The sequence below is a fragment of the Lissotriton vulgaris genome, unplaced genomic scaffold (assembly GCF_964263255.1).
Source record: "Lissotriton vulgaris unplaced genomic scaffold, aLisVul1.2 SCAFFOLD_911, whole genome shotgun sequence".
Taxonomy (NCBI): domain Eukaryota; kingdom Metazoa; phylum Chordata; class Amphibia; order Caudata; family Salamandridae; genus Lissotriton; species Lissotriton vulgaris.
This window is the reverse complement of record NW_028247209.1, coordinates 72,068-99,762: the sequence shown is the minus strand read 5'-3', so window position 1 is coordinate 99,762 and position 27,695 is coordinate 72,068. Positions and strand designations below refer to the sequence as shown.

General features: G+C 44.6%; 1 protein-coding gene across 1 annotated transcript in view; it reads right to left on the bottom strand.

Moving 5' to 3' along the window:
• Positions 1–27,695, bottom strand: part of SORL1 (sortilin related receptor 1) — a 607,546-nt gene that overhangs the window by 521,180 nt on the left and 58,671 nt on the right. The gene's annotated exons all lie outside the window — the stretch shown is intronic.

Here is a 27,695-nt window from a genome sequence, read left to right as displayed (position 1 = left end):
ATTAAAAAGTCAAGTTGCCAGCAATTTACACAGGATATGAGTTAGTACTTTGATTTACAAATTGTTTCTGTGCCTTATAATACACTTTAGAAAATTTAGTACATGGTACACAGTGGATTCCGAGTCCAAAGATTGGAGTGCCAACATAGCTGGACGACATTGTCTATAGCCCCATTTTTTTTAATAAAGGGATAAGCCATATCTTTCGATGGGTGTGAAAAAACTTACAAAAAAGTATTGTATGCATGGTGGACTGTTAAGAGTGATCGTCACAAGGACACAGGTCCATCCGAGTGTTCCAGTTATTTTTTTCCGGAAAAGTCACTAGTCTGAAAAATAGGTTCATTCTGAACCTTGTTAGGAGCATCTTTTCATAGGTGGTGATCTCTAGGGTCAGATATAGCTGAATTTTCGGAAACTGCTGTATGATGATTGCGTGCATAGCAGATATTTTTGCAATCGACGAAGATAGTCTCAGGGATTCCAAGTGGCTCAATGCAGTTTGCTTTAGTTCTTTTTTGGATATTTCTTTTAGTTTTTCTGGTTTGTAGTAATATTGTTGAAGACCCAGATCACAAAAGAAATGTCTTACATAGGAGAGCCAAGCTATTTTATTGGCATGGTCCAACTCCATGGTATCCTGTAAGATGCTTTTTGTCAGGCTATTTTTTTCCGACAGCCAGACTCTCCTCCAAAGCATGAGAGATTGGATTTTAATTAGATCTTCAATATATGAGATTCCCAGTTCTATGTGTGAGGCGTAGGTGGAAGTGCCTCGTGGGGTTGATAGGAGGAATCTCATGAAGATATTTTCCTCTTTTTGTATGGAGCCAGTAGATGTATGTCCCCAGATCCCTGCGCCGTATAGTGCGATTGTTTGGCATTTCGCAGCATAAATCTGTAGCAGTTCCACTGGAGGTTTTTTTCCAAGTTTATTTGAAAATTTCATCAGCGCCATGATCGCTCGTTTAAAAAGATGTCTCCTAGCCTCTACCGCCACTTTCCAGTTTAGGGCGTCGTCTATCATAATACCTAAATAGGGGTATTGTGAGGTTTTTTCGATTTTTTGGTCTTTCAGAAAGATGGACTTAATAGCTTTTCTTGTTCCGCCGACCACCATGACAAAAGTTTTTTTAACATTTATATGCAAGTCCAAGGCAGCCATAAAATCTGCATATTTAGATAGTGATTTCTGCAGTTCAATCGGGGTTCGAGCTAAAATGACTGTGTCGTCCGCATAGAGCAGTGCGGGGATCAGGCGGTCCTTTACTCTTGGGAGGTCCCTCCCCCCTCTCAGCATATACTCTTCAAGACCGTTGGTATAGAGTGAGAAGAGAAAGGGGGCCAGGACACAGCCTTGCCTCACTCCCCGCTCTACTCTAAATGGTGCCGTTAATTCTCCTCTTGTCCCATACCTCACTCTCGCCGTGGCTTCACTGTAGAGCTCCCTTAGGAAGTCCAAAAGAGGAGGATCTACCCCCATTACACTCAGCAGCGACCAAAGCTTGGCATGAGAGACACAGTCGAATGCGGAGGACAAATCCACGTATGTCATATAAATGGTGCCAGTTTTAGCGTGGGTATATTTAGATGTTAGCAGACTTAGATTTAGTGCCTGTTCGATGGTTCCAAAGCCCTCCCTGAAGCCGAACTGTAGGTCCGAAAGGATGTTTTTGTCTGCTACCCATTGTTGCAGCTTTCCAAGGAGGACTCTGCCAACCACTTTGCCCAGGGAGTCGAGAAGCGAGATTGGTCGGTAGCACTTGACGTCTTGCCGATCCCCCTTCTTGAAAATTGGGACCATTATAGATGATGACCATGAATCTAACAGACCGAGTTTCATTGTTGCTATACAAACTCTTGTGATTATTGGAACCCAAAGGTCAGGAAGAAATTTGATAAGGTCGACTGGGACCCCGTCAGGGCCGGGGGCTTTCCCAGACTTACTTGAAGATAGCGCCATTTCAAAGTCCTGTAGATAAACTTCCAGAGATATGGGAAAGACGACTGGATTATTATTAGACTGATGTGGTTCACTGTTGGGTGTCAGTTGGAAGATTTTCGAAAAATGGTTCACCCATGTAGTCTCATCAATAGCCACGTCTATTTTTGGACCGCTGGAGTCAATTAGCAAAGAGGATTTAACTATTTTCCAGAATGTCTGGCTGTCTTTCAAGAGAGCGCTCTCGTGCAAGGCGTTCCACAAGGATAATTTTAATTCTTTTTTCCTTGTTTTTCTAGCAGTGTTGTACTCCCGTCGAAGATCTTGGATATTTGTTTCGTCTCTGTTTGGTTTTCCGAGAGCTTTCCTCAGATTTGTCTGTGCTTTAGTACAATCTCGGTTAAACCAGCCTGTGGTATTTTTCTTATTTTGGTTAGAAGTTCTGGTTAGGAGGTTTTTAACCTGTTCTATTATTACGTTAAAATTTTCCAAAATTTGGTTCGGCTCCGCATGAGGATCAAGGCAAATCAATATGTTCTTGTATGCAGAAGTAACTAACCTTTTTGTAAGGATATTGGGATCTACTTTTTCCCATTTGATTGTAAATCCGTTACTTTTACCCAGTTCAAGCCTGTTCTGTGTTAGCGTGTTTGCTATGTTTGCCATCAGAGATTTTGGTTGGTTTGTTTGGAGAGTTAGACTTAATGCAGAGTGATCAGTGAGATGATTTTCCAAGATTTTGATACTGCTGATTTGAGGTTTCAAGCCTTCTGTAACTATTACATAATCCACAGTGGTCTCGTGGCCCCTACCTCTGTAAGTAGGTTCTAATTTATTGGTTGACTGTTGGATGGGGTTTATAATTTGCAAGTCCAGATCGGAGAGTATTTTGTTCATAACTGGCCCCACTCCTGAGTGGGTAAAGTGGATTAAGGAGTTGTCATGTTCGTCCACCATTCCACAGGTATCATTGTTGGGGCAAGGATGTAGATTAAAATCACCTCCCCAAATTACATGGGCATTAGCCGTTTTCTGTTTGGAGTGAGAGTGTTCAGTTATTTTATCCTGAATTAGAGAAAGAACACTCACAAAGTTGTCAACCTCCAGATTGTTGTATATGTTAACTATTGTAATAAAGAGTTTTTTTCCTATTATGAGAGTAAGGATCTGAAAGTTCGATGAAAGGTCTACCTTGAAGATCTTTATGTCAGCAATTGTGTTGGCCAGGTAAATTGCCAAACCCCCTTTAGGTCTACCTGAAATACTGGGGAGGGCGGGAGATGTGAATATCCTGTACCCCACAAGGTGAAGGGGTGTTGTTGCCCAGGTTTCTTGTAGGCAGATGATTTGAAAGTCCTTCAAGAATGCGGCTGCAGAGCCATCCTCAATTTTGTTTCGGAGGCCGGCCACATTCCAAAAGATCACGGAAAGCTGGATGGATGCGTGTTCTAAAACTATATTGTTCGTTTGTGAGGGGGGTGAAGTAGAAAAGAAAGGTGCCGAGGTTATTGGTGAGGGTTCCGGTGATTTAATTATTGGTCAATCGACCGTTTCCAGGCCGCTAAACCGGTTCATGGTCGGGATGCCTAACCAGTTTTGCCCATTGATGGTATCTCCATAGTTGGGTCCGAATGGTTGGTGGGATGGTCTCTCCCACTGCTCCCAGTTTCTGAATCTATTTTGTGGGCCCATAATCTGCCATGGTACTTCTCTCTGCTGGTGTTTCTGATTTGCTGGCCACCAGGAATTGTCGGGGTCACTGTATCGCATTGATAGATTTGGGCCAGCAACATCTAACTCCCACGGCTGCGGAATTGGTTTCCGCCAGATGTTATCGGTGTTGCGTGTATAATTGTTGTTATTATACCTCTTTGGGTAGAAGTAAGACAGAGGTCTTGTTGCAATCCCCCCTGAGGAGTTGTTATATTCCCAGGAGCAGATATATTCAGCTATGCTGGGGTCCTCAAACGTAATTACTATGCAGTCTCCCCGGATGGATTTTTTCTTATAGCCTACCCACGGGGTCCGGGATACTGATGCTATTTTGCTTTTCCAGGGTGGCGGGACGGGGCGGTTTGTATTCAGCCAATACTGGACTTTGTTCTTTAATGACCAGTTGGGTTCCGTCCCCTCGCCTGTAAGTTCGGGGACCCCCGTCATAACTACCACGTAAGGAGAAGCCTCGGGTGGCAAATTTAAGGTAGGTCTTTGTTCAGTTGTCCCTCTTGGGGCACCTTTTGTTTTTGGTGGATTTGTGTTTGTTGTGAGAGGGGTTTTAGTAGCAGGTGTATTTATGGTTGGAGTATTTACTGTTGATGTCGATTGGGAGCTGGTTTGCGGGGGAATAACCAGGGATTTAGGAGTTGGCTTTTGTGCAGTAGGAGGATTTGTTGGGAGTGTTACTGTAGTTTGTTTTTTAGGCTGCGAAGGAGGTAAGATTACAGGTTTCTTAAGTACTGGAAGGGTGGTTGATGAATTTGAAGGTGGTTTGGTATGGGGTTGTGGGGGTATAGGTTTGAGAGAGCCAGTAATTTTTGTTAGTTGATTCTCTATGTTACTGAGTCTGGATTCTAGCGGTCGAATGTAGGAATTTAAAAGGGAGGCTATCTCCTTAACTAGCCTTGCTGATTCTCTTTGTCTACCTGAGTGTTGTGGGCTTGGGGGGTCTGGGATTGAGAATTCTTGAAGGTCGTGTGGTGGGTGATGTATTGTTACCACATTATTAGTTAGGGGAACAGGGTGGTTGGATAGCGCTGCCGAGTTTGTGTCGCTTACCAAAATTGGGTGCTCGGTCGCTGTGGAATTTGCAGTATGGTCTGGGTTTTTCTTTGCATTCCGTTTCTTTATAGCTCCCTCCCGCCTCCCTCTCATTTGCCTTATTTCTTCGGGTGTGGGATCAGGAAAGATATCAGGGGTTTTTTCAAGGTCACTTTCTGTGAAGGTTACGGATAGTTGGGATGCTGAGAGGTCGACATTATTTGGCAGGCTAAGTCTATTTGCGATCACTGCCGTTTGGGTTGGGGCTGACTGTAGTTCAGGAGTTCTTGCAGTTGCAAGTAATCCCATTGAGGATCGACGTGCAATTGCAAGTTCGGTAGAAACTCTGCCCTCGATTAGACTTATGCTCTGATCAATGAATGTATTTGCTTTGGCCAAGAAGTCATCCATTGGACCTAATAATTTTTCTCCTATTCCATTCTTTTTTGATTTTTTCTGCTTGGTGGATCTCGTGTTCATTTTGCAATGGATATTTACGTTGAGAGCTTTCTATATTACCTGTCCGGTTATGGAAGAGGTCAGGAAGATGACGAATACCTGAATTGAGTTGACCAGGGTGTAGTTCTTAGGGGGGTGGGCCGGACCGGACTCTCACGTTCTCGAACGGCCTCAAACGGCCCGCTCTTTGCCCGGTCTTCGCCCCGGGCTTCGTCCCGCGCGCGTCCCGCGATGCGCGGTCCAGGTAGCGCTTTTAGGGAGTGAGAAGTTGTAGGGGCGGGGCACTGGAAGGGGGCGCGGCTCTCACGGGAAGAGGACCAGCTGGAGATGGTGTATGCTGGTCCTCGCAGTCCCGGGGCCGGCGCCTCGTCCTCCTCTGCGGCCTCGCGGTGGTCAGAGTCTCCCAACAGCACTTGGACGATGTTCTAAGCTACTCCTGTAGCAGGGACAGCAGGTACAGGGCTTCTGGTAATCTGTGGCAGAAAAGTCAGCTCCACGAGTGGCACCCGCGAAGCGGGTGCCGCGAGAAGTTGTAGCGCTTCGCTGGGGGCGGGGCACTGGAAGGGGGCGCGGCTCTCACGGGAAGAGGACCAGCTGGAGATGGTGTATGCTGGTCCTCGCAGTCCCGGGGCCGGCGCCTCGTCCTCCTCTGCGGCCTCGCGGTGGTCAGAGTCTCCCAACATCACTTGGACGATGTTCTAAGCTACTCCTGTAGCAGGGACAGCAGGTACAGGGCTTCTGGTAATCTGTGGCAGAAAAGTCAGCTCCACGAGTGGCACCCGCGAAGCGAGTGCCGCGAGAAGTTGTAGCGCTTCGCTGGGGGCGGGGCACTGGAAGGGGGCGCGGCTCTCACGGGAAGAGGACCAGCTGGAGATGGTGTATGCTGGTCCTCGCAGTCCCGGGGCCGGCGCCTCGTCCTCCTCTGCGGCCTCGCGGTGGTCAGAGTCTCCCAACAGCACTTGGACGATGTTCTAAGCTACTCCTGTAGCAGGGACAGCAGGTACAGGGCTTCTGGTAATCTGTGGCAGAAAAGTCAGCTCCACGAGTGGCTTCCACAAGAAAGAACCATCTGCCGCGCGATCTCGGTGGCCGCCATGGTGTCCGGCTCTGAGCAGCACAGGAAGCGCTTGTTTTAAGGTAGAACAATGCTGTCTTATTGTCCGTGAGGATCTCAGCTTGAGATTTCTTCAGTAAATGTTTGCAGGCTGCAATGTTATGTAATTTATTTTTAGATGAGATCTTCTCTCAGAAATACACAATTTGGGGTGTGGACAAGGAAGCATGAAGCCAGTTGTGTAATCGCCGAGGTCTGGCACCCAAGACCCGTGAAAGGGTAATTGTGTCCCCTTCACTCCCAAGTCCGCAGGAGTTGTGTTATGAAGGTTGTATTTAGTCTTCATTTCAGATTTCCTTTTAACTTAGCATCTTTTTAAGATGGTGATTAAACGTGTTTTTCACTAACACAAGAACATGCCATGCACACAGCTATTTTTGCTAGACCTTGTTGTTCTGCAGTGTGCACTGTTAGTTCCAGGAAGACATATATATGAAAACTCGATAACTTTCCTTTGTTATGTGCTCATAGGAGAAGAGGCTTTCTCCAGGCTAAGTAAAGGTTGTTATCTTCGGCTCTAGCAGAACAGGATAAGGCAGGTGTTTTATTATTTAAACAACATCCATTTTGAATTTGGTGACAGGCACTTCAAACTGGAAAAATCATACAGAGATCTGTGAATGAAAGACAGCTTTGGAGGCCCTGGCATTCATCCTGAAGAAGGAAGATAGCTGCACAAGCAGAGAGATGTGCAGGCTCGCACACTGAGACAGGGTGCATTTGTTAATGCACGGAGGCTGGCTTCCTGAGACATTACACTAAGATATGGGGCTAGATCATTCCAACAGGGTCTGGCAGAAGGATTCATCTACAACGCTCTCACTAGTGTAGGAGTAATATGAGAAACAATTAACATTGTTGAATTGTTTGTGTTTTTCACCATTCCAACAATGCTTAGAACAATGATGTGTCTCACCTGTCTAATTATCACTTTATGTTTAACTTGCAAGGATTAGATCTTTTTAATAAACATTTAGAAATGTATTATTGTCTCTTCTGTCTGTAAAATTTTGGGCATGCTAAAGTGACAAACAAAAGGGATAGAGTTGTTTCCACAAATTCCTTGGGAAGTTGTGTGCGATGTTGCCGATACTATCTACAACTCTGAAAGTTTAGGAGTTTAGACGCATTACTGTGAGCTAGCCGGACCAACACTTACTGATGACATGAGAAGACTACGTTTCTGTATTATGAAGTTTTGCTGACCTAATATATGCAGTCCCACTAAATTCGAAGGAACCGTATAACAGCTGGAGAAGCGGAACAAGACTCTAGGGCAGGGATACTCTAAGTACGGCCCGGCGCGAGATGCGGCCCTTGTGACCTTTAATTGAGGCCCCCTGTTCAACAGCAGTACTGGGCTGCTGTTTGCCTGACAGGGTAAGAACTTTCAGAAAGCTATCAAACAAACAGGTATACTTTATTTGCAAATTAACTATAGAAATGGTAAAAAACAGTTGAACATATCTTTAGGAATACATTTAGTTTTAAATGCACTTTGCACTAAACATGTAAAAACATGATAAATTCTCTGCATGCTTCAAAAAAGTGTATTTTATTAACCTGAATGAGCGTTTTACCTTAGTAGGTGAGACCACTGCATTGAGAGGCATTTATTAGCAGTGACAGTTTTCAAACATGACATTGAAACATTGATTTGTATTGTAATTGCATTTATTTATTTAATTTATAAAGTTTTTTATAGCGCCATATAGCGCTTACTACCCCCGACAAGGTGTCAAAGCGTTTTTTTGGTAAGTAGCATACTACTCCGGAACCAATAGGATTACAAGTGAATTAGTATAGTGAAATATGAAATTAATTTTAATGGTGGATATCTTAGTCTGGTATTTGGATTAGGAAGGATAGTGGAGGGATAGAAGAGGGAAAGATTTGCATTTATATAGTGCTTTCTACCCCGGATTAGGTGTTGGAAGTGCTTTTCGGTAAGCAGTACACTACTCCGGAACCGAAAGGATTACCAGTGAATTAGTCTAAGGATATATGAATTTAATTTGAGCTTAATTTGAGCTGTGGACATGTTAGTATGTTATTTAGATTGAAAAGGATAGTGGAGGGATAGAAGAGGGAAGGGTATGCATTTATATAGTGCTTGCTACCTCTGATGAGGTGTTCAAGTGCTTTTTTGGCAGGTAGCACACTACTCGGAAACCCAAACAGGATTAGTGGGGAATTAGTATAGAGAAATATGAAATTAATTTGAGGGGTGTGATAATGTGCTGGCACTTTGTAGTAGAATCAAGGGCAAGGACTGAAATTTAGCAACGTCCGTTTAACAATGTGGCTCGCACAGTTGTAGTTACTTGTGTAAGAGATACAGAACCTAAGTAGCTTACTTACCGTACGCACTGATGTTGCCCCGACTTCCATATGCTGCACATTAACTTCCAGTTAGTGGCTGTATGTCTGTAACTGCTTTCATGGTTGAACTGTTTAATTAAACAAATTGTTCCTGTTTTGCCAAAAACCTCGCCTCCAGTTTTTTCAAGTTATTTCATGTTCAAGCAACATACGTATAGAAAACTAGGCCACACATGGCAGCTATCCTATTTTTACATGTTTGTCTACCATGTGTAATATGAAGCTATTCCTCAAAGATAGGTGGTGCAGGACACCTGTGCTTTTCCTTTACTTCTGTTACCATGTAACTAGCCCGTTTAACATATTTCAGAACGTCAGTGCTCAGGCAGATTATCAGCACACACGTGTTGATGTTCACCAGAGGCACTTATGTAAAGGGCAAGCAAGAGGCCCCACGAGGAATATGAGTAATCCAGAGTTGGACCCTTTAATCAACCTCTACATAAAAAAGGTACCCTCAAGTTTGTTTGCCAATGGACCCGCTGTACGATTGCTCACAATCGGGACAGATACCAAAAGCTGCTACGTGTGCTTTGCATGCAGAAAATAAAGCCTATTGTAATAGCAAAGGGTCACAGAAATAAAAAAGCAAGTTGCAAGTGACGCACAAGCTCATGTGGCCGACTTCTCATAAGCAATTCATTGGCTTACACCACTGTACAGTTAATGCAAGAGCGCCTCTAGGTGTATCAGTCATGGCGCCTCCTGTAGGAAGCTGGCTCTGTATATGATATTACCACTAGGTGGCAATATCATGCACATAGTCCAGGAGGTTCCCAAAAGTGTACAGGGTTCAATGCAAACCCAAAGTCCTCTATTTGTGGTAGTGTGGTTGAGGAGCCTTAGGCTTAACACAGAGGAGTGTAAGATATTTATCGCACCACGCATGGGATGATCCTACTTTGGGTCGACCACAGAAAAATGGTGGATAGAGTAACAGAAACAGGATCCAGCCTCGCACACATCAGACCAACAGTGCTTGATACTCCGCCTGCCTACAGATAGTGGAACAAGAGGTGGCCGCACTCAAAGGGAAAATAGAGGACGCAGAAGGCTGTTCCCCCACCTCAGTTCCTATTACTTAAGTGTTTTAGATAGTGTTGGCAAGACCCAAGGGTATCAGAGTACTTTACATTAGTACATTTTCGTAACAGATTACTCATAAAATCAGTATAGCTCAATTGAATAAAAAAAAAATATCAGAGTATAAACACAAGTTAGGAAGAGAAATGGCAGTGGAGGGGAATGGGACTTGGGGGCGGTGGATGTACCGCTAGTTGAGATGGTGATCATCAGATACATCCCATTTCTCCCTGCCAAACTGAAATTAACTTTGCAGGGTGAATCACACTTGTTCACAGAGGTTGGAGATTTGTTGGAAGGGCTAGAATTACACAGATACCCTCCACTCAAAGATAGGGAAACAGTTCAAGCACTGAGATGGCACGAACATAAAAGATGCTGCACATCCCAGAGACGTGCACAAGTTGCTCCTTCGAAAAGCCAGGCAGAATCTGAAATGGTGAGGGTAGTTGCAGCAATTCAAAGAGATCAATCCCTGGAGACGATTAACAGATGGGAAATCCTATTGAGGGGCACTGAACAATGAGGTGAGGAGACCTCGGATTTGGGACATAATGGAGACGGGGTAACCCTGCCGATATTCACACCAAAGGCTTTAGAGGAAATTATTTGAGATACCAGTATGTCATCAAGGAACATTGCAGTACGTCCCAGGAAATACCAAGCTGTCTGAAAAGATGGCCACAAATGCGAACTGCAGAAAGTCTGTTACACTCTCTGCGGGTCCGACTTAGATAGCAGGCAGACTACAACATTGTATAAAGATGGTTGTATATGCGCAATTCAAAATAACTGGGCGACTGACATACCGTGAATTGAGGTGGCAGTCAGTTCAAAGACTGTGGGCACTGTAAGGTAGGGTGGAATGGGAGCTGGGGAGCAGTTTTCAACTACTAATGTTATAAAGTTACACTGAAGAGGATGGCGTACATGGGAACGCGGTCAGACATAACCAACAATAGCAGTTCACATGCTTAAGTTAATACCATGGAACATCGATGGGCTGGAGGACACAAATGGACTACTGGCTAAGGCCATGGTGAGATACTAGGCAGATGCATACCTACCAACTCACATGGTGCCACCATGGGACAAAGAAAATCGGCTCCCATCATACAGTGTCAAGATGAGGAGCAGATATCATATTGTGGCAGGGAAAACGAGCAGAAAACCACTGTAAATAGTGGTTTTCCAGCACGTTTTCCGAGATTTTGAACTGCCGACATCACAAGGGGTGTGAATACCCCCAGTACATCGGAACCAGCATCCGCCAGCTTTTTGGGTTTTGTTCAGAGAGGAGAGGGCTTGGGGGGTGGGGTGGGGTCCAAAAATGCCTCGTAGATACTTCTAGGCATGAGGCCAGCCACTTCCAGGCCTCCAGGCCTCTGCCCCTCCTCACATGGTGTGATGTCTTCAAGTTGGTAGGTATGCAGAAGAGGTGTATCTACAAGAAACACACATGAAAATGCAAGGTACCAATAGAACGTTACTGGGTAGGGGGAAATACATGGTAGTCGGTCATTCAGGGCACACTACAGTCTCCAGAGGAGTAGCAATTCGAGTAAATTAGACTCTGACATTTCATCTCGCCAAATTATGGACCGACACCATGGGAAGATAAACAGCAGTGCTGGAAGAGGGGGAGAAGTTGGCACTTATCAATGCTTATGCCCCTTACAAACAGATACATTGCAATGCCTGGAACGAGTCCTAACGGAACTTCCACAGGCCACAACTATACTGGGAGGAAACTGCAATATGGCACGAAACACGCAATTAGATAGAGCCCAGATCAAACAGACACACCAATCATACACTGGGAAACTAGACTGCTTCATCCATGAAGAGGGGAGTGGAGACATCAGGAGAACAATACATGGTACATGTAGAGGATATTCCTTATACCCCGCAGCACACAACATACACTGCCGTATAGATTACGGTTTCACTCCATGAAACACACTCCCTAGATTTACAGAGGAAGACTATACAGCAAGGGAATCTCTGATCACTCCCCACCAAGTAGGACACCAGAAACCCCACACCCAAGGGGGAAAGGAGAATGGCTGTAAGGTGATTAACAAACTATTTGGAAGTGGAACATTTACATAATAAAGCCACAGACCATTACTTTGCAAAAAATACAGACACTGTATAAGAAGTGACTACCCTATTGGAGGTCTAAAAATCCACCGTTTGTGGGAGGGGGACATCATCTTGGGAGAGATGGAGAACAAACAAAAAAGGGAGCAAACTTGCTCAGAAGTAGAAAGGAAATTCCTTAAAGTAGAGACAGCATATACTCAAACACCGATTGAGGCTAGTAAAGCACATATAATCCTAAAGATGTGAAAATATCATTCTTTAGTGACTAATGAAGTTAAACCGATGCACTGAGTCCAACAAAGGAGACTATGTGAAGTAGGAGATAAGGTGGGCAAACTTCTGGCAAGGCTCAGTAATAGGAAATCAGGCAGGAACCACATAAGGGAAGTTTTAGGCCCAACTGGAGGAAACATTCCAGGGAGTGAGGCAATCGCCGCAGTATGGCAGACTACATGCAAGAATTCTATACAGGGAGACCACTTATTCATGAGCCAGACCTACAAAACTTTGTTCGAGAATGCCCCTGCTAAAGATTAGAGAGACACATGGCTCTGGAATTAGAAGCAGACGTGACAGCGGAGAAATACAACGCACACTCCCACAGTTACAATCTGCGAAACCTCGGGCCCAAACGCCATACAATAGAATTAATGAAGAAAATTGTCATGCAAGAGAGTCAGGCCCTTACAATGGCTATACCTTGTGTAACACCAAAAAGATGAGTTCCCCAGAGACCACTGGAATGCGACAGTGATCGCTATACCCAAGGGAGGGAAACTAGTAGATCGACGGAACTCTCACTGACCAATCTCACTACTTGACTTGGACACCTAAATTCTAGACAAGGCTTTGACAAACTGACTGCTGGGGGAGTGTGATCCAGGACCTAGTCTACCCAGACCACAAAGAGTTTATGCCTCGCAGATCAACTAAATTAATGTCAGCTGATTGTATAGTAATATAGCAGCAGCTAAGAGAGCGACCGTACCACCAGCAGTAGAATCCCTAGCATTAGATTAGGTGGAATATCCATTTTTATTTGCAATTCTTGGTAAAATGGCATTTGGGCCTAAAGTCCTGTCATGGATCAAATTACTATGCACGAACCATAGGGCGCAACTCTAAGCCAACGGGATTCTCTCAAGGGAATTCCTGATACAGAGAAGAGCAAAACAGGAATGCCCAATGTCGCCCATGCTATTTGCGCTGGCGATGGAGGTCACTGCAGAGTTGGTATGAGTAGATACCCAGTTTGGAGATGGTGATGGGAAAACACTAGGGAAGAACGGTTATCCCTGTATGCAGAGGATATCCTGCTTTATCTAGCTGAGCATGAGGAATCATTAGCCAGAACAGGTGAAATCTTTGCAATATATGGAAAGTATTCAGGGGTGAAGGCCCTGATATTTCTGATGAGCAGCAAATGGCAATCTCCCCATGCCATTAATGGTAGCAAATCAACACGTTACATCTCTGGGACTCTGGATCTATAGGGATGAGAACTTTATATGAGGACAACTGTAGTGATGCACTGCAATGCCCCAGAGAAGTGGCGATAAAAGCACAATCCAGCCTGATCCAACTGAAAATACTGCACAAAGTATATTATACCAGAGTCCAACTGTGTAAAAAGGGTAGAACAAGGAAAAGTGCCCTTGCACATGTGGACAGAGGGGTAATTTCTTCCATAGACTATGGGAATGCCACAAACTCCAAACATTCTGGAAAAGAGTCACAAAAATGTTGGAAGGTGCCAAAGGAATACATATAGTGACACAGGCACCCCTGGTATTGCTAGGAATCTGGAGAGAAGCCGATGCAACTTCCTACAAGAAACTCCTGATTTATCTAGTCTTCCTGCTGGCCAAAAAGATATCATACTTCGATACGGCAGTAACATAAATCTGAAATTGGAAGACTGGAAGCTAGAGAGGAATATCTGATATACTAGCGAAAAAATTATTCATGGTTCAAATCTTTTTATTGCATTTCATTAAAGACAAACCAGCGAACAGTGGACGAGACATTGTTTCAAAATGAAAACAAATGGAATACAAAATAAAACCCAACAAAGACTCCACTCCCCACCCCTTCCCCCAGTGTCCTCACATCCAATGTGGCCTTGTTAGTTACCCCTTTTCTTTCTGGACCGACCCACGACAGGGGCCATACTCTGGATCAGATCTCTACGTCTTCCATCGAAGTGTCGGCCCTGCTGCCGGTACTGTGGTCAGATCATTATCTGGCCAAATTTTATGTTCAGTGCATTAAAAAATCTCCTAGCACTGTCCTGAAACACCAGGGACCAGTATCCAGGGCATATCATCGGGTGACTCCAGAGATGCTGGCTCAGGCCTCTCTGGATCATCCTTTCCCTGTTACGGGCAGTCTGGAAAAGGATTTAGACTTGTTGCAGCAGTGGCTGATGGATAGGCTTAACGATCTAGCCCCTGTTACTCCCCTCCCGATTAACATCTAAACGGGCCTCTGCCCCTTGGTTCACTGAAGCACTGTCGCACTCCTGTAGGCAGTGCAAAGTGGCCGAAAGGGCTTGGCGTTCTCAGTATGACGCCGATGCTAGACTTATCTACAGAACAACGGTTAAAGCCTACCATCGGGAAATCCTCCAGGAAAAAAAGGGCTATTTTGCCAGGAGAATAGAGGCAGCAGCCAACTCCTGCAAAGAGATCTTCTCTATTGTTAGAGAATTTACGACCTCTAGGTCCAACTCGACTCAGATCGACCCCTCTCAGTCATGGGTGTCTGCCCTTGCCAACTTTTTCACTAGCAAGATAAAGTTGATTCAGGACTCCTTCCCCTTGAGGCAGATTGATGCGCCTCTTAGCCCGATGGATAGGTCAGCTCTACCGATCCCCACCGGTCCAGTCTTGATGGTGTTCCTGTCACTTTCGCTTCCTGCGTCTTTGGCGCTCATGGCCAATCTCAAATCCGGATCACCTCGGGACCCCTGCCCTGCTAAATTCCTGGCGAAAATGTCGGAGATTATAAAACCTTTGGCAAATCCGCTCCTGAATCTATCTTTGAGTCAAGGGGTGGTCCCCTCAGGTGTGGAAGCAGGCAATGGTCATTCCTCTTCTCAAAAAGCCCGGCCTCCCTCTAGCGGAGCTGGCCAATTATAGGCCTATTTCCCTTTTTCCCGCACTGGCCAAGATCCTGGAGAAACATGTCCATTGTGTGCTCTCCAATTACTTGGAGTCCCAAGATCTTCTACATCCCTCCCAATCTGGCTTTCGCCCTAATTTAAGCACTGAGACAGCGTTGCTGGAGGTGTCCGAGGTTATTAAGGAGTCGGTGGATTCGGGAGGCAAAGTCATGCTTGTCATGCTTGATCTGTCGGTGGCTTTTGACACCGTCCCCCATGAGGGTCTCCTCGCCTGACTTTACGATATCGGTCTGAGGGGGACGGTGCTCAGCTGGTTTAGATCTTTCTTAGCTGACCGCCGACAAACGGTCTGGGCCTCTTCGAGCTCCGCCCAGATGCCGCCATTGGGAGTCGGAGTCCCTCAGGGCTCCGTGCGGAGTCCGACTCTCTAACATCTTTATGACCCCTTTGGCGACATTGGTGGAGTCTTTTGGGGCCCAGATCGTGTCTTACGCCGACGATACCCAGCTCCTCTTTTCATGTCAGAAAGGAGAAGATTTCGACGGAGAGAGTATCCGTGAGTGCCTTGGGGCTGTTTTTAAATGGTTCCAGCTAAACAGCCTCAAGTGCAACTCAGATAAATCGGAGATACTCTTCTTCGGTTGTATCTCTGACCCAGAATGGCATGAATGGTGGCCTGCGGATATGTTCCCTCCAGCACACTCATCTCAGTTAGCTAAGAATCTGGGAGTGAAGATCGATAATGGGCTGACATTAAAGTCCCAGGTTCTGGCTCTCTCGGGAACCTGCTTTGGTCTCCTCAAAATGCTCAGGAAGTTCTTCCCCCTGCTTTCGGAAGAGCATAGGAAGACTACGGTCCAGGCATTAATTGGCTCTAGATTGGATTATTCCAACATTCTTTATCTTGGCCTGCCGGAGTATCTCCTGCAACTCCTGCAGGTGGTGCAGAACGCGGCCGCACGGGCTATTTTTGGCCTCCATAGACGTGCTAGAGTATCCAGTCTATTGCAGTCGCTCCACTGGCTGCCTATCCGGAAGCGGATAGAGTTTAAGGCCTTGACTTTGGCCCATAAGGCCCTGCACGCTAAGAGAGCTCAGTATCTCCAAAGGAGACTTGCCTTTTACCATCCGGCCCGCTCTCTGAGGTCTGAGTCTCTGTTTTTAGCTGAGGTTCCCCGAGTAAAAAAGGTGCGCATGGGTGGCCGTTCTTTCGGGCTGAGGGCTCCGCAGCTCTGGAATTCGCTTCCACTGTCACTGCGTAGCACACCTAATCTTTTGGCCTTCAGGAAGGGCCTTAAAACATGGCTCTTTGCCCGACAGGGGTTTTCCCCCTAGTGTTAGAGCTTTTCACTCTTCGCAGGTACTTTGCTGTTTATTGTTGATGTATTTCTTTTCCGGTCACATATCAAAGCGCTGGGACACTCCTCCGGAGTAGCCGTGCGCTATATAAGACCAACCTAACATCATCTTAGTAACGCACTATTCGCCGTCCATGGATTTCCCCCTAGGCAGCCTCCCCAGTCTGTGCAAGTGTCTCAGCGCCTGCCAGGCACAGCAAAAGCAGGTATCTAGGGTAAGTCAACTCCCGAAATTCCGTGGATAGGAGAGCAATGTAAGGTCGCCAGACCTCTCCGTATGAGTCGCTCTGATTGGTTAGCGTAAGGGTTAGTTTCTCCTTACCTCATATGAGCCATAAGCGATGCTACCATCCGTTGAGTGTCAGGAACTTATCAGTGACCCAATGGAAGAGGTGTTTTGGAGGGCTGCCCCCAATGCAAGATCAAAGTGGAAAAGTGAGAGAGTTCGGGAACCCTAAAATGGTGTAAGCAGGGAAGTGGGCAGCTGTGTGTTGAAGTGGGTATCTACGTCAGTTAATATCATGTCCCAATACTATGCAAGTTTGGGACAGATCCAGAGCAAGTGGAGCAGCATCCTAGGAGCCTCTGATCCCCTCCAGCAATCCGAGATATGTGCAGGATTGCCCCCTATATAGGCGCACTGAGGTAAGATACCAATATGTAACCATGTTAGTAGTGGTCTAAATGCTGGCAGTGTGTTGCGCCCTATAGTAAATTTCGTCCCATTATTTGTGCGTCAGCGTCATCCTTAATTAAAGATCCAACCACTTCTGCCCTAAAGTCTTGGTTATTGGGTAGCATGTTGGAGAATATCATGTAGTTCCGTGGTAAGGCGGCTATCATTAGTCTTCGTCACCAGCCACTTCTCAAAGGGAGTGTGGGGGGGGGGGGGTTGCTGTGCCCCAGCTTAGACATTCGGTGGGTGAGCCAATTATGGACTTGAATGTAGTGCATTCTATCCAATTCTGGCAGTGTATAATCTTTACATAGGTGCTCAAAGGGAAAAGGGCCCTCCTCATTAAAGAGGTAGCTTATAGAGCAGCACCCTGCTAGTTGCAACGGCTGGAACGCAGCTTGGTTAAGCCCCAGTGTAAAATCTGCATTGTCCACAATCGGAGTGAGCGGGGAAGGAAACGATGACAGGGTTTTAAGCATCGATGCCCGGTCCCTTACCACAAGAGTGGCTTTAGTGACAAGAGAGGAGTAAAGTCCCCAAGCTCTCTGTGTTTGTTGCAGAAACAGGACTTTCCACAAATGTGACCTAGCTACTGCCCCGTCCATAAGCAACCAAGTTTATCCAGTCCTAATAAACTGCATGAGCGCTGCCAGACCCTCAGAGCTCCAGTGCGTTTCTGGATACGTTCCAGCTCCTGTATTTTCTTGTGGAAGTGTTCCCTCTTGTTGCAGTGGATTTTGTTATCCGCCGCCGATATAGCAATAAGTTCCACCCCCGGACAACAACCATAAGGTTCTCCCAGAGGATATTGATGGAAATGTCAGTGGTATCAGTAATGGCGAGAAAGATTGCTATTGCTTGGGTAACCCTCTTCACCAAGTCAGGCCTATGGAGTAGGCTCTCCCTCATTCTCCAAGGTTGGGGAACGTGCTGCACTGGGGGCATGGCCAGGGTAAGAGATACAGCAGAGTGATGTGATAAGGATTGCAGCTCTATCTCTATTGTCATAACCAAGGTTTGGATCTCTTTCATTCCCAGGAAGTAGTCATGGCACACATATGTCTTATGTACATGTGAGTAAAAGATGGGTAGTCCGACACTTGGGGATGCCGGTCCAGCCAAATGACACTCAAGCCCATCGCCAGCAGCCAGAGGGCTCCCTCCTGGAAGAGGGCTCCAGTGTGACCATAGCGGGGCACCGACTGGTCCAAGTCGTTATTGAAGACTAGATAGAAATCCCCCCCTAACAGCGCCATCCTAACTTAGTAGGACATCATCTCCACCACAAACTGTTAGGCAAATTGTTCCTGGCCATCATTAGGGGCGTAGAGGAAGCCAATGTGATGGGGCAGTCACCCATGCTCACATTATAGGTCAGCAGCCTCCCTTTAATGTCTGCTAGTTTAGAGCCAACCCAGCCTCAAAAAGGGTAGGAGAACAAAATGGCCACTCCTGTTGAGTTGAAAGAAGAGAAGAACTGTTGCAGGAAGGCGCGTGACCTAAGCCTGTGCAAGTCTCCAAAGACCAGATGGATCTCCTGCAGAAGACACAAGTCACCCACAGTCTGTTCCAAATAAGGGAGCACTGTTCTGCACTTGGTCAGGTTGTTGAGCCCCTTCACACCGAGGGTGACAACATTTAGTTTATAGTGTGTGGAGGGGAAGGGAAGAAAGTGTGCCAGCTGTCATCCAAGGTAGTAAGCGTTCTCCCCCCCCCCCTCGTTTAGCTGGCACGAACCCAGGCAGTCCTCATGCATATGGCGATCTAGAGTGTAGTGCAACCCTGTGTAATGTGAGTACTCTCCCAACAAAAACACAAACTGTATCTGATTCACAAACAGTCCCATTAGAACATGAGGCACTGACAGCGGCCAGGAATGTCCCAAAGGGATCCCAGATGTAGGGATCCTTTAGGGAATCTCAAACATCTCTCAGAGAAGTCTAGTCCCTCCGCACCCACGCCTCAACCCCGCTAGCCCCCATTACTAATGAATCAGAACTGGAGGCCTTGACTTGCACAGGTCGTCTCCAGCTGGTCGGGCTTGCCAGGCAGTGAATCAAACACTGCTCGTCGCTCCATGGCTTTGGTTACTGGATTCGGGTGCAGTCCCTTAGGGGAGGCCAAGCCCCGGTACCACCAAAGGCATTACTTGGCCCTCCAACCCCAGGGGCAGGCCTGCAGTCTTTGCTCAGCATCGGATAGGCCTCAGACAGGGATCGGAGTTGATGTAGCTTCCCTTTCCAGCAAAAAACTATGCAAAATGTGTGGCCTCAGGCATAGGCGTTGCATTTATCCCGGAGAAAGGTGGCCACCTGGCAAAAGTCTCTTCATTTCTGCAGGGTGAGTGCCAGTAGATCTTGACAGAGTGCCAGCATATGCCCTCGGAATTGCCCCCGGAATCGCCAATAATGAAGGTCCCTGGTTTTGCGCAGTATGGTTTATTTGAGTTGGAAATCATGGACACATGCCAAGATGTTGGCCCGGCGGGCATTCTCTGGTCTCATGGGAGCCACCCTGTGGACCCTGTTGAGGTGTATCTCCCTGCCCGGTTGAGCTTCCAGAATCTGTTGGAAAAAGGCCCTCACATAAGCCCCAATGCCTGCGCCTTATGCTTTGGTTGGCGCCCTCCTGGGGTGGATGCAATTCAGTCTTGAACACTTCTCAGATCCTCTGCCTGCAAATTCATCTGTTGGTCTCCGAGGCAGATTACTTCCTGATGGAGTTGCTCAATTTCATCTTCTTGGCTGGACTCCTGGTCCTCAAGGGTGGAGATTCGGTCCCCCCACCTCCGTCAGGTCGTGACATACCGCCATTAAGTCCTGGGACAGGTCTCTTAACTGTCTGGAGATCTTCTCGGAGGAAGGCAAACAGGGCATCCGGAAACAAACAACTCACTGGTCTCACATGGTCTTCTCTGTCTGTCGGCTGCACCGGCTGCAAGGGTAGAGGCTGCTTCCCGAACGGGCCCCTCATCAGTTTGGTCAGTATCTTCATAAGAGATCTCTCCTTATGTGGCCCCGTCCATCAGGGATGTTTGCTGCACTCAGGCTTCTGTAGGAGACAATATGCTTAAAGCACCGTAGCGGGACCGCAGGACACCTAAAGACAACCAGGGCCCCATTCCACCCAGTCAATCGTGATAGGATCTTGGAAATTGCTGTCTTCGGAGTCGTCAGAGACTGCCTCTTGTGTAGCACGTGATCCCTTTTCAGGAGCTCCACTATCGTCAGGGGTTGTAAGCTCTAAATAAATGCAATTACAATTCACCAAGCAGCGTAGTCCCCCCTTTGCCACTCAAAGGTGCACTCCTGATCTGGATTTTTTCCCAGGCAGGGTGTCTCCTTCTGCAGGTGTGGACCCCCAACCTCAGGGTCCCCAGGAAGGCGGGCAAGGAGGAGGGGGAGAGCTTCAGTCTAGCGCCGCAAGTCTATCAGCTATGCAGGGGCCCAATGTCGCCAAGCAGACTTTCCACAGTAATTTCCAGGGTCCTCTGCAAGCCCTGTGGCTCTCTATCACCTATTCTCACGTGGACATTCCAGTACTGTCTCAGCAGAAGGGGTTCAGGCTAACCTTATTGGCTTACGGCTAATCCCTTCGCACCCAATGGCGATCCCTGGGATCTTGGTGCTCGCCGCATAACTAACCCCCCCCTGTCCCTCTTTCACCTCCACCAACTCTGGCCTGCTCCAGTCTGGGCAAATGAAGTCTGAACAGGGGGAAGCAGGCATCATTTGGCAGGCCTAAGATGGATCTGATGTGGGTTTTCGCTTTGCCGTCTGCAGTGATCCCATGGGGCTGCTGGGATGCTTTCGTCAGGCCCCAGACGCAAGGCTTCTCTGTGGTGGTCACCTACTAGGATAAGGGCGTCTGGTTAAGTGGGGCCAGTGTGGCCGTGGTCCGTGCTCCTCTCACAACTTTGCAGTAGCATCCAGCGACCTTGGCCCACCACACCAGTGAAACTTTATTATTCTGAATATCTACCAATTTTTATGTAAACGTTTAAAAGCTTTCCTCTTTGAAAAACACCTAAACCAATCATCCTCATTTGCCAAAACATAATAGAATCTCCACAAAATGTTTTTCCTTTGAGTGACTTTTGCTTTCACATGCCTTCAGTCTTTCCACTTTTCAGTTACCTCTACTAAAATTGCTGTGCCTACTTCTTTACTTTATGCCTTACAAATTATCCTGACCTCCCTAACCATTCCTTCCCCATTCTTACGATCTACATCAACGCTTACATGCCCTCAATTGCTTTCCTCTCTAGTCTATCCTCCAACCAGCCTCTTTCTCACCGTTATCGCACCAAGGGGCCATTTTGAAAGCAAACTAACTGCTTTACTCTTTTATATGTTTGTACTTGCTGAATTATTTTTCTTCCATCCAGTTTAATGTTAGATGAAGCATGTGTTCTCTAATTCAGTTCACACCACACTGATAATTCAAGTGCTAAGCTAAGTATGTTATTTAAGGATTTATAAAAATACATTTTTTGCTCTCATTCATGTCCCTTGGGCAATACAGAGGTATTAGTTATATAATTTGCATTTTCCTCAGTTTGGATGCCGTATCCTCTGTGCATCTTTTGGTGCATTAACAATGTTTTATATTGGGCTTGACAGTGCAGCTGTCTGTCGTCAAACGTATTGTGATCAAACAAAAGAGCTTTCAGGAGTACTACATAGAGCGACCGTGGTTTTGTCCTGATGCTGGTTCATTGGAGTACAGTTTGATTTATTTAAAGCTGTGAGACTCTAAAGAATGAGTCCTTATCCTCCAAACAGTTGTGATCATCTGTTGATCCAGCTGCTTGAACCAGGCACTTTTTCAAGCAAACCTATTGTGTTCGACCTTTCGGTCACACACATGCCACTGTAATGGATGGAGCTGCTGCTTTAAGGGCAAACAAATGCCACTGTGGTAGTATTAAGCAACCTTTCCTGAACAGGTAGGTAATTTTTGTCTATTCTTCTCTGGCTGCCATGTGTGAAAGTGTACGTACAATACAGCAGGGCTTTCCTGGTTGTGGTAGCAAGACAATGACCAAGTCAATGAGCTACATCAGTTTATTATGAAACTTTATAATACAGTCAGTGGGCCTAACGCATTTATTGTAAAAAATGATACGTTAAAGTCAATAGGCATTTAAGGGTGGATTGTTATTACTCTAAGTCTGCAGAAAAGGTATTTTAACAGAAGTAACCTCTCAGTTTCCTATTGTAGGCAAGGATTTTAATGTTGGTCATACCCAATGGGGCATGCGTTGGTTATGGTGACAAGCTAGTCATAAAGAGTACAGGTCTGACTGGGTCACATGTAATAATTTTGTCTGAAGCAATATGAATGATCTCTTGGCTAGGACACTTTATAACAAAGGCAGTAGGCATAGCATATTTATTTTGAAAAGTACTTTTTTATAGCCAATACGGTTATCATCCTGGGTTATCAGCAGAAAGAGTGTATTTTCATACAAGAAATCTTACAAGTTACCATAGTAAGCAAGGGTTTTGGTGTTCATCATCCCCTGTGACAAACCCTGGGAGTATAGAGTTTCATTTTGATAATCCTTAGCAGGTTCTTTTGATAGAGAGGTGTTATATATTGTTTTGCCAAATGTAATTCTGTACATACTTTCAAATTTTTTAACGGTATGTCTGATGGTTATGGTGTCAAGCCAATAGTAAAGAATATGGGCCTTATTGGTTCATTGCGAATATGCCAGATTTCATAGGTTTGATTTATTATGAAAATTTGAGAGAAAGCCAGAATAGGCTTTTTACAATGCATTGTTATTACACTGTGGTTAAAACCTGTAAGCAGGCATTTTGTTAAAAGGACTCAGATTATCATAGGAGACAAGGGTTTTGGTGCTTGTGACCTACTCAAACAATCATGGGGACAGAAGATTTACAATGTGGTAATACTTAGTAGGCCCTTTTAGGAGGATTTTCTAAAATGGTTTTTGCATCTAAGTTTGAATATATTTGCAATTATATTATTGTTTATCCCATGGTTGCCTTGTGGGAAAGTTAATGCCCACAACAATATGTCTAAAAGGCTGAAGGACTGACTGGATCACTGAGAAAAATTATGGCAGATACCTATCTTTCCATCAGTTTTATAAAAGTTAAAAAAAAAGAAATATGCCTCATTCATTTATTATAGAACAAATATGTTAAAGCCAATACAACTTTAAGAGTGGGATGTTCTTTATAGCCTCGTCTTTTTGTATTTCACTTGGATACTTTTTTTTTCCCAATCAAGCACATTCCCCAAGATACCCATAATAAGGGAAGATTAAGTGGGGGTTACTTAGAGAGGACAGCTGCTATTTTACACTCAACCTGTTGCATTTGAGCAAAATATAATCTTTGCTATTTTATTTTTAAAAAGTGGCTATTAGAAAATAATTTATTACCTACATACTATTTGGGGTAGCGTCCCTCTTTTAAGCATTTTTTTTTATGTTTGATGATGGCCATTTCTTGGGTTCTAACTCAAAAAAGTGTCCCTGTAACAGGCAGTAGAGAACACACACCATAGCAATTTAAAACTACTTGCCACTTAAAGTCAGGCTTGCTAAAAGTGACAAATCAGAAAAGCACAGAAATTCCAAACAAAGATGATTACAAAACTGGAAAAGGCACAGAGAAATGTCAGCCATGGCAAAGGCTATTCAAAAAGAAGTACCGCAAAAGTGAAAAAAGAATAGGGTTTAGTAAAATAATCAACATCTGTAACATGGTCAAGCAGTCAATTAACTGACATCTTAAGGTTTTTCAAGTGTTTTAGTAGTGATTTAGCTTACTAACAAATCATTGTTATAATTGTTAACATAACTTTTCCTAAATCACCATCCAAAGAGGAGAATCAAGATTCATTTTTTTGTGTTCAGATCCAATCATAAATTTGACATCTCGCAGAGTTTCAGGTAAAGGAAGAAGACCGGTGTTGAAAGTATTTGGACTTCAATATACAGATTCTAAAAAAAATCCAGTAACTCGTTGGGAGATGTTTTCATTTGCTTTCTCAAGTGTCTCAATTGGGCATTCTGACTGGACCACTTGCCCATTTATAGGGGAAGCCAAAAATGCTGAATATGAATGAAATTACAACTTTCCATTCAACACATTCATTATCGAATATGTTCATTTCTCCAATAAAAATGTGAATAAGCTTTATATTGGACAGTTTTAAAATTCAGGTGTGCACTGGCCTCTATTTATAATGCCATTTTACAGCAAATGAATTTTTAAAGTGACATCTTATATGCCATAGTGGTCAGCTGTTGATCAAAATTGCATTTTTAGCTGTCAAGAGTATGCACCCTGTACAAGCAGGAGCCACCACTCTAGTCAGGGTTAGCTGGTTACACACTAGGAGATATCTGTGCTCACCCTCTGGTAGCTTGGCAAAGAGCAGTCAGGCTTATCTAAAGTGGCAATGTATTAAGTATCTGTACAACACACACAGTAACACAATGAATACACTACAAAACTCCAAGCTGGATTAGAAAAGTATATTATTATATTCTGAACAAAACAAGACCAACATTACAAAAATCCAATGAGTAGAAGTCAAGATATGAATTTATAAATAATAAAAAGTTCTAGCACTTAGAAGCAATAAGCGCCAATGGGGGTTATCCGGTCAATCCAGAACGGGACAAAGGGTTGTCCGCTATCCCCTTTATTGTTTTCTCTTTATATTGAGCCTTTTATTAAGCAATTGCTGTTTAATGCAGATATCTTTAATGGGCTGGATTCAAAACTAACCGCATACGGAGACGATATCGCTATTTTTTCCATTAATCCATCAACAGCTTTAATTGCAATTACACAAGAGGCTCAGCGATCTGGTTCTTTTTCCGGCTATCAATTAAACCTAAACAAGACCCAGACGATTTTGAATTTTCAACTTGAAATGCCTCCAGCATCATTAGGGGTTACAAGAATGGCAATTTATTTGGGAGTCTGCCTCTGTAACCAAGTTGACTATGTTCTCACACTAAACTATAAACCACTGCTGAAGAAGGTGGTGGCAAAACTGTGCTGTTGGCACCGGCTTCCTCTCAGTATATATGGGAGGTGTAATGTTGTTGAAATTAATGTTCTCCCGAAGTTTTTGTATTTTTTTTGTACGATTCCATTAAGGGTACCTCCGACTTTTTAAAGGCGTTTAGATGGTGCTATTGGCAGCTTTATCTGGGGTTACCGGCGTGCAAGGAGAGCTATTCGGGGTATAAAATTATCTTACAAGCAAGGCGGTTTTAAACTCCCAGATTTTAAACTGCATTTTTGGGCTGCATTTACTGGTAGAATACAGAGCTTACTTAAAGGACCTGAAACTAGCACTAATTGGCTTTCATACCAGTAGGCTTATGGACCTAGCACCGGGTTTTTATTGTATAAAACATCAGAGCCCAATTATTATAAGCGGGTTCGATTCAAGGTAGTCAGGGACATCACCAGGATATGGCATAAAATCTGTAAGGTATACACACTACAAGACTTACATGTTTATACTGCATTATGGGGAACTCCCATGCTGCCTAATATATTTCACAACCGCGTTGGGAAAGAATGGCAATGTAAGGGTGTGGCACAGCTCGGTCATTTATATGATGGACAGGAATTCTGATTTTTTTATCTCTGAAAGAAGAATTTGGGCTGTTAGGGACTCATTTTTATAAGTATTTGCAAGTAAGGGATTACTTCATTTGTGGCCGGGGTCTATTAGACTTATCTAATCCCTCTGAGGGTTTGTCTGTATTTTTTTCGAACTACAGGTCGAGGAACTATAGGCAAAACTTATAGCAGCTGTCAGTGATGACTGTATACAAATAGCGGCTAAACTAAGTCGGATTTTCAATTGTAACAACTAAAGAGTAGGTACAGGAATCTCTGGAAATTATAGACTCTGCTTTAACTTCAGGTAACTTGAAACTTCAGCAATATAGAACTATATTCATGCTTTATTACACCCCAGAGCGAATTTCTAAATGGACCAATAATCAAACAGCTGCCAAATAAAGTGGAAAGAATATGCTGCAGATTTACGCCATATGTTTATTACCTGTACAATGCTGAAAGCATTTTGGTCCAATATAACACTTGCCCTTGCAATATGGGTTGGCTATGACTATCCGGTTTCAGAGAACGAGATGGTATTGGGAGTATTTTCAGAGCTGGGCTGTCTCACGAAACCTTTTGCATCAATCATTTGGGCCTGCGTCCGCTTATGTATCGCTCAATCTTGGATTCAAAGTGTGAGCCCAAATATTAATGAATTTTTTGGGTCTTACTAAGGGAAATTTATGAAATGGAGATAGCGTTAGCCAAAGCTAGAAGTCCCCAGTCCTGGTTAAAATTTAAAAGGGAATGGCCTAGTCTTTAATGGGATTAAGAATTTACGGTATTACTTTCAAGTCAAGTTTAAATACTTTATTCGACAACATTGTCATAAAAGCATGTATCCCTAAGCTAAACAGAATAAATACTACTCTAATATGTTAAAAAACAGGATAAAAAACATTAAATATCATACAATTTGTACTTTCATAACGGTCTTCTTTTATTTTATAGTTGTGGTGCTTGTAAATGGATATGTCCATAACTTTGTTTTGTTCCTTGTGCTCTTATGTGCTCAGCTAATGATCATAGACATTTTGTTTTTAAATGTTTTCTTCTTTCTGGATGTAACGTGTTTATGCTTGTTGCTATAAAATAAAAAAATATTAAATAAAGAAGAAGCAATAGGCGCCAATGGGGCTTATCTGGTCACTCCACACCAGGACAAAGTCCCAAGTTCAGGCTGACCACGATGGAGCGTGGGACCGCTACAGGGATTCACTTGGGCCCGCTGAACACAGTGCCTTGGAAACAGGGGTACTTATGGATTACCTCAGGAGTGGCTTGTATGTAATAAAAGAGGAGTTTAAGGCTTGGCAAGTAGTTTTAAATGCCAAGTCTAGTGGCAGTAAGCTGCATGCACAGGCACTGCAGTGGCAGGCCAGAGACAGGTTTGAAAGGGTACTTGGGTGGGTGGTACAATTAGTGCTGAAGGCCCACTAGTAGCATATGAAGGATAGGCTCTAGGTATATAGTATACCACTTTATAAGGGACGTATCAGTACAGCAAATATCCCATTTAAGTATATATCAATGTCATCATGTTTAGGGTAGAAGCACATGCACTTTGAGCATTATAACACTGCTAACCAGTACTAGAGTCCTAAGGACAACAAAAAGAATCAGCAAAAAGAAGAGTTAAAACATCTGAGGAAATACCAACTTAAGGATGACCAGTCTAACTGTGGTGGAGCTGGAAATTAGTGAACCAAAAGGTTTCAGAGGTAGTTTAGATCAATTCTGGGATTTGTGCCGCCTGTGCAGTGTTTAGTTACGAGTGAACCAGTGAAAAAGATTGCAAAGTTGGTTAGTAAACTCCTTCAGAAGGTACTGAAATGTTGGGAGTGGTAAGCAGTTACACACAGTGTTTCCTAGAGGCTAGAGATTGAGCAACTATTGGGGATTTTATGTGGTTGGCAGGTGGCGAAGAGCTGATAACATTACAGTGACTATCTCCCCAATACACATTAATACCACTTTGTATGTTGGCAAGTAGTAGTTCCACAACAAGGTATGCATTCAATCACTGACTTGCTCTAGAAAAGCACTCCCAGAGACATTGAA